Here is a 7,500-nt window from a genome sequence, read left to right on the forward strand (position 1 = left end):
CCACACAAAACCTGCACCCCCCTCCAGCGCAGGAGCCGCAACCCGGGTGCGTACGCCGCACCAAGTGCTCCACCCGCGACCGTACGTGCCCCGCCGAAATCGCAACTCCGGCGGATGAACGGCGGACTTTTCTCGCAGTCGTAAGTTGCAATCCACCCCTATATCTTGCGTCTCATGAAGAGTTATATCAAGTATGCCAAATTCCCGCTGTCCCTATACATGCAGTAAGTTCGTCATGGGCGCTGGCCGGCAGGCCGCGAGACCTGACGCCCGGCGGCAAAGAGTGCTCCTCTGAGGATATAGATGTTCCGTTCCGCCGCACAATGGTGACGGTGACCGCTGCCTGCGGTGGCAACGCTGGGCACAGTCGATACTCGCCGTGTGGTGGAAGGTAAACATTATGCGGTACATCAGTACTTTCCTAATAGTTCGGTCGTCTCACGGCACTGCTTAGTAAATGATGCAAGGCCACATATAGATGATTTATGCGAATGTCCCTATACGTGCTGTAAGACTGGGCACACAACGTGAATCGCACGTCAGCCAGACACTCGAACATGCACTACTCTCGGCCTGCAACGGAGACACACAATACGTAAACATCTGGAATGCGACAATGTCGAGTGCACCCTCTCTGCCACATTGCACCGTCGACACTATGATAACCAGACCAGTAGGTCCACCTATAAAAGCACAATACCACACTCCTCCGACAACTACCATTGCTCAGATAAACCAACACCACCAACACACATCCTACACAGAGGGGCACCAAATATCACCACCCGCCCTCGTGTTATACCACATGAAAAATTGCAGAAGTGAGAGACACAGACCCGCCAGCCTCTTGCTACAAGCATCGAACCGACGTGACGTATCTGACGGTGACTCAGGCATCCGCGTACTGCCACCACTATCCACCCCCCCCCCTCTCTGCCCCCTTCCCACACAATACCAAATTTAACCAACTTTATCGCTTAACCTAACTGTGGTTTTACCAGATTATCGCTTAACCTAACTGTGGTTTTACCAGATTATCGCTTAACCTAACTGTGGCTGTACCAGATTATCGCTTAACCTAACTGTGGCTGTACCAGATTATCGCTTAACCTAACTGTGGCTGTACCAGATTATCGCTTAACCTAACTGTGGCTGTACCAGATTATCGCTTAACCTAACTGTGGCTGTACCAGATTATCGCTTAACCTAACTGTGGCTGTACCAGATTATCGCTTAACCTAACTGTGGCTGTACCAGATTATCGCTTAACCTAACTGTGGTTGTACCAGATTATCCCTTAACCTAACTCAATTTGTCCCTTAACCTAACTCAATTTGTCCCTTAACCTAACTCAATTTGTCCCTTAACCTAACTCAATTTGTCCCTTAACCTAACTCAATTTGTCCCTTAACCTAACTCAATTTGTCCCTTAACCTAACTCAATTTGTCCCTTAACCTAACTCAATTTGTCCCTTAACCTAACTCAATTTGTCCCTTAACCTAACTCAATTTGTCCCTTAACCTAACTCAATTTGTCCCTTAACCTAACTCAATTTGTCCCTTAACCTAACTCAATTTGTCCCTTAACCTAACTCAATTTGTCCCTTAACCTAACCCACGTTGTCCCTTAACCTAACTCAATTTGTCCCTTAACCTAACTCAATTTGTCCCTTAACCTAACTCAATTTGTCCCTTAACCTAACTCAATTTGTCCCTTAACCTAACTCAATTTGTCCCTTAACCTAACTCAATTTGTCCCTTAACCTAACTCAATTTGTCCCTTAACCTAACTCAATTTGTCCCTTAACCTAACTCAATTTGTCCCTTAACCTAACCCACGTTGTCCCTTAACCTAACCCACGTTGTCCCTTAACCTAACCCACGTTGTCCCTTAACCTAACCCACGTTGTCCCTTAACCTAACCCACGTTGTCCCTTAACCTAACCCACGTTGTCCCTTAACCTAACCCACGTTGTCCCTTAACCTAACCCACGTTGTCCCTTAACCTAACCCACGTTGTCCCTTAACCTAACCCACGTTGTCCCTTAACCTAACCCACGTTGTCCCTTAACCTAACCCACGTTGTCCCTTAACCTAACCCACGTTGTCCCTTAACCTAACCCACGTTGTCCCTTAACCTAACCCACGTTGTCCCTTAACCTAACCCACGTTGTCCCTTAACCTAACCCACGTTGTCCCTTTGCCTAACATAGTTCACTGCTCGGAATCTCTGGTGTCGTTGTTATCCTCATGTAGATGTCTTGCGAGTGTTGCTTACTTTCCACATATTCCCGCTATCCACTGTCAATTGTACTGCAATAGGACTATATCGCCCCCCCCCCCCCCCTCTGCCCCTCTCTTTGTGTCTCCGTCCTCTCAAGCTGGTCGGTCTGGCGTTTGAGTGTTAAATGAGCCTCGCAGCTGTTCAGTTGCGTTCAGATGTCGACGCCCTCAGTGTACGTCGTGGTATGGTCTGTGTCCATTGTCCGCTGATGTCGTACGCGTAACCCACACGCTGTACCGATCATCGGTAGTTACGTACAGAGTGAAGTAGTGTGATACGTGTGACCGTACGCTGGCTGTGCCCAACGGTGTCGAATCTCAATTTCCATATGTTGTGCTCGATGCTACTTGTCTCGTCTCCCAATAACAGCTAGGTTGCACTGTGGTACGCCGTAGAGGCGTGTGGGAGGAACGTACGAACGCATTGTATGTCACCCTGGGTCGCTGGGGGTGGTGGTGCGGTGAGTCAGGTCAGGTCAGCGTGAGCCGTGTGATGTAGTGACGCGTGTATTCCGACTTTGTCGTATTGCCTCACACAAAGTGCTACCCTGGTGGACCGCGTTCCATATCTGGGACATGCCGCAGATGCCGGTTGACAGTGGATCGCGGAAGGGACATCGCATACGTGCGCGGGCCACCTTCCACGTGTTCTCTTCTGCACATGTCGCAGTGTGTATGTGGTCTGATGTAGCGTGTCGTGACACATGACATCCTGGCATGCAAGAATTGTTGAATTCGCAAATGTAGGTGGACATCTACGTTTACTGCCCAAGATACGCAAATGAACTGGAAATCCGTTGTTGAGCGGTTGTTCACGCTGGAGGTGAATCTGTGATGGCGACGATCGGTACAGCTATTAACCGGTTGTTTCAGCGGTACCCGCCACATCCACACACGTGACTAGGCCCATGTGGGTATGAAGCGATACGCGGCGGTGGCTTGGTGGGACTGTTCCCGGCCGGTGAAGGGGGGCCGCCCGGCGTGTTGGCCGCGCGCTGCGTGGGCGCACGCGCAACAGGCGGCTGGTGGGGGGCGCCGAGTGGCAGGAGCGCCAGCCGACGGGCTCGGCAGGCGGCGCAGCTACGCTGCGGCGCACCCTGCACGCGGCGCCTGGCGGCCAAAGTTGGTTCAGCCGAGCCCGGTGCGAAGCGCGGTGGACATCTGCAGTGTGCTGGTCTGATTGAGGACTGTGTGCGTTGAGGATGCGCCGCCGCCTGGCACTCGGCGCCGCGACGCCGTCTGCTGCTCGGTCGCCCCAGCGGTTCTCGCAGGTGGTTTGTATCGCAGTTGTGCGGACGTGTTGGCGCGTGCGCTGTGCTGGGAGAGTTCGCTTCTGCACCCAAGTGGGGCTTTGCCCTTGTGTGGCGCTGGCGTTGGAGCTGCCGGTCACCATAGGTGGCGCGTGTTGTCTCCCGCCGGCAATGCCACGACAGCACGCTCCCGGGCCTCTGTCGGCAGCGGCAAGCTCAGTTGGGAGCAAGGGTGTTCGCACTAAAACCGTCTACTCGCCTAACTCCGGGCGATTGCGCCTCTCTCGAAACCGACCAAGTACCTAGGACGGCGCTGCGCGCCGCCGGGACCTGAGAGGGTTTCGAGGTGTATCGTGCAGGGGAGCTCGGCCTCCTCCTGTTTGCAGAATAATTGAGCGGACGCTTGCGTGTTCGCGCGGGCCCCCGGGACACACTCCCGGGCGGCCGGTTGCTCAGCTCTAGTTGACGCAGCTCCCTGGTTGATCCTGCCAGTAGTCATATGCTTGTCTCAAAGATTAAGCCATGCATGTCTCAGTACAAGCCGCATTAAGGTGAAACCGCGAATGGCTCATTAAATCAGTTATGGTTCCTTAGATCGTACCCACGTTACTTGGATAACTGTGGTAATTCTAGAGCTAATACATGCAAACAGAGTCCCGACCAGAGATGGAAGGGACGCTTTTATTAGATCAAAACCAATCGGATTGGCTTGTCTGGTCCGTTTGCCTTGGTGACTCTGAATAACTTTGGGCTGATCGCACGGTCCTCGTACCGGCGACGCATCTTTCAAATGTCTGCCTTATCAACTGTCGATGGTAGGTTCTGCGCCTACCATGGTTGTAACGGGTAACGGGGAATCAGGGTTCGATTCCGGAGAGGGAGCCTGAGAAACGGCTACCACATCCAAGGAAGGCAGCAGGCGCGCAAATTACCCACTCCCGGCACGGGGAGGTAGTGACGAAAAATAACGATACGGGACTCATCCGAGGCCCCGTAATCGGAATGAGTACACTTTAAATCCTTTAACGAGTATCTATTGGAGGGCAAGTCTGGTGCCAGCAGCCGCGGTAATTCCAGCTCCAATAGCGTATATTAAAGTTGTTGCGGTTAAAAAGCTCGTAGTTGGATTTGTGTCCCACGCTGTTGGTTCACCGCCCGTCGGTGTTTAACTGGCATGTATCGTGGGACGTCCTGCCGGTGGGGCGAGCCGAAGGGGTGCTTTCGCGTCCCGAGGCGGACCCCGTTTAAATCCTACCAGGGTGCTCTTTGTTGAGTGTCTCGGTGGGCCGGCACGTTTACTTTGAACAAATTAGAGTGCTTAAAGCAGGCAAGCCCGCCTGAATACTGTGTGCATGGAATAATGGAATAGGACCTCGGTTCTATTTTGTTGGTTTTCGGAACCCGAGGTAATGATTAATAGGGACAGGCGGGGGCATTCGTATTGCGACGTTAGAGGTGAAATTCTTGGATCGTCGCAAGACGAACAGAAGCGAAAGCATTTGCCAAGTATGTTTTCATTAATCAAGAACGAAAGTTAGAGGTTCGAAGGCGATCAGATACCGCCCTAGTTCTAACCATAAACGATGCCAGCCAGCGATCCGCCGCAGTTCCTCCGATGACTCGGCGGGCAGCCTCCGGGAAACCAAAGCTTTTGGGTTCCGGGGGAAGTATGGTTGCAAAGCTGAAACTTAAAGGAATTGACGGAAGGGCACCACCAGGAGTGGAGCCTGCGGCTTAATTTGACTCAACACGGGAAACCTCACCAGGCCCGGACACCGGAAGGATTGACAGATTGATAGCTCTTTCTTGATTCGGTGGGTGGTGGTGCATGGCCGTTCTTAGTTGGTGGAGCGATTTGTCTGGTTAATTCCGATAACGAACGAGACTCTAGCCTGCTAACTAGTCGCGTGACATCCTTCGTGCTGTCAGCGATTACTTTTCTTCTTAGAGGGACAGGCGGCTTCTAGCCGCACGAGATTGAGCAATAACAGGTCTGTGATGCCCTTAGATGTTCTGGGCCGCACGCGCGCTACACTGAAGGAATCAGCGTGTCTTCCTAGGCCGAAAGGTCGGGGTAACCCGCTGAACCTCCTTCGTGCTAGGGATTGGGGCTTGCAATTGTTCCCCATGAACGAGGAATTCCCAGTAAGCGCGAGTCATAAGCTCGCGTTGATTACGTCCCTGCCCTTTGTACACACCGCCCGTCGCTACTACCGATTGAATGATTTAGTGAGGTCTTCGGACTGGTACGCGGCATCGACTCTGTCGTTGCCGATGCTACCGGAAAGATGACCAAACTTGATCATTTAGAGGAAGTAAAAGTCGTAACAAGGTTTCCGTAGGTGAACCTGCGGAAGGATCATTACCGACTAGACTGCATGTCTTTCGATGTGCGTGTCGTGTCGTGTCGCGCAACACGCTACCTGTACGGCAGTGGCCGTGCGCCGCGTGCGGAACCACGCGTGCCTCTCAAAACTAGCGGAAGTGTTGTTGTTGTGTGGTACGAGCGCTGAAGCTCTGGAGCGGCTGGCCTGCGGTACCTGGCGCCTGGCGCCGGTTTTGAATGACGTTCGCCCGAGTGCCTGTCCGCTCCGGTGTGGAGCCGTACGACGCCCATCGGCTGTGAGGCCGTTGGACACAAAAAAAAATAGTGGAACAGGGGCCGTCAGACGCCTCAGTCCCGCAAATGCTACTGTCTTGAAAGAGACAGTGGGAGACTGAAAAGGAAAAGATCACCCAGGACGGTGGATCACTCGGCTCGTGGGTCGATGAAGAACGCAGCAAATTGCGCGTCGACATGTGAACTGCAGGACACATGAACATCGACGTTTCGAACGCACATTGCGGTCCATGGATTCCGTTCCCGGGCCACGTCTGGCTGAGGGTCGGCTACGTATACTGAAGCGCGCGGCGTTTGTCCCGCTTCGGAGACGTGGGAGTGTCGTGGTCGCCTGTGTGGCCGGCCGCGTCTCCTTAAACGTGCGATGCGCGCCCGTCGCCTGGCGGTTCGCATACCGGTACTTTCTCGGTAGCGTGCACAGCCGGCTGGCGGTGTGGCGTGCGACACCTCGTACAACGACCTCAGAGCAGGCGAGACTACCCGCTGAATTTAAGCATATTACTAAGCGGAGGAAAAGAAACTAACAAGGATTCCCCCAGTAGCGGCGAGCGAACAGGGAAGAGTCCAGCACCGAACCCCGCAGGCTGCCGCCTGTCGTGGCATGTGGTGTTTGGGAGGGTCCACTACCCCGACGCCTCGCGCCGAGCCCAAGTCCAACTTGAATGAGGCCACGGCCCGTAGAGGGTGCCAGGCCCGTAGCGGCCGGTGCGAGCGTCGGCGGGACCTCTCCTTCGAGTCGGGTTGCTTGAGAGTGCAGCTCCAAGTGGGTGGTAAACTCCATCTGAGACTAAATATGACCACGAGACCGATAGCGAACAAGTACCGTGAGGGAAAGTTGAAAAGAACTTTGAAGAGAGAGTTCAAAAGTACGTGAAACCGTTCTGGGGTAAACGTGAGAAGTCCGAAAGGTCGAACGGGTGAGATTCACGCCCATCCGGCCACTGGCCCCCGCCCTCGGCAGATGGGGCCGGCCGCCCGCGCGGAGCAATCCGCGGCGGGGTCGTGTCCGGTTGCCTTTCCACTCGCCGCGGGGTGGGGCCGTTCCGGTGTGCGGTGGGCCGCACTTCTCCCCTAGTAGGACGTCGCGACCCGCTGGGTGCCGGCCTACGGCCCGGGTGCGCAGCCTGTCCTTCCGCGGGCCTCGGTTCGCGTCTGTTGGGCAGAGCCCCGGTGTCCTGGCTGGCTGCTCGGCGGTATATCTGGAGGAGTCGATTCGCCCCTTTGGGCGCTCGGGCTCCCGGCAAGCGCGCGCGGTTCTTCCCGGATGACGGACCTACCTGGCCCGGCCCCGGACCCGCGCCGCTGTTGGCTCGGGATGCTCTCGGGCGGAATAATCGCTCCCGTCAG

The 7,500-nt window shown here is 54.6% G+C and overlaps 3 non-coding genes across 3 annotated transcripts in view; all 3 read left to right on the forward strand.

Annotated features, from left to right (window-relative positions):
- Positions 1-4,005: 4,005 nt before the first annotated feature.
- On the forward strand, positions 4,006-5,898 carry LOC126325282 (small subunit ribosomal RNA). Its single transcript, XR_007559976.1, has one exon. It is a non-coding gene; the product is annotated as a small subunit ribosomal RNA (ribosomal RNA).
- Positions 5,899-6,266: 368 nt separating this feature from the next.
- On the forward strand, positions 6,267-6,421 carry LOC126325268 (5.8S ribosomal RNA). The gene has a single exon (XR_007559962.1). It is a non-coding gene; the product is annotated as a 5.8S ribosomal RNA (ribosomal RNA).
- Positions 6,422-6,609: 188 nt separating this feature from the next.
- LOC126325290 (large subunit ribosomal RNA) overlaps positions 6,610-7,500 on the forward strand; it is a 4,222-nt gene continuing 3,331 nt past the window's right edge. Inside the window, exon 1 of the ribosomal RNA XR_007559984.1 lies at positions 6,610-7,500. This exon is cut by the window's right edge and continues 3,331 nt beyond it. This is a non-coding gene — a ribosomal RNA (large subunit ribosomal RNA).

This window comes from Schistocerca gregaria, unplaced genomic scaffold (genome assembly GCF_023897955.1).
Source record: "Schistocerca gregaria isolate iqSchGreg1 unplaced genomic scaffold, iqSchGreg1.2 ptg000914l, whole genome shotgun sequence".
Lineage (NCBI taxonomy): Eukaryota > Metazoa > Arthropoda > Insecta > Orthoptera > Acrididae > Schistocerca > Schistocerca gregaria.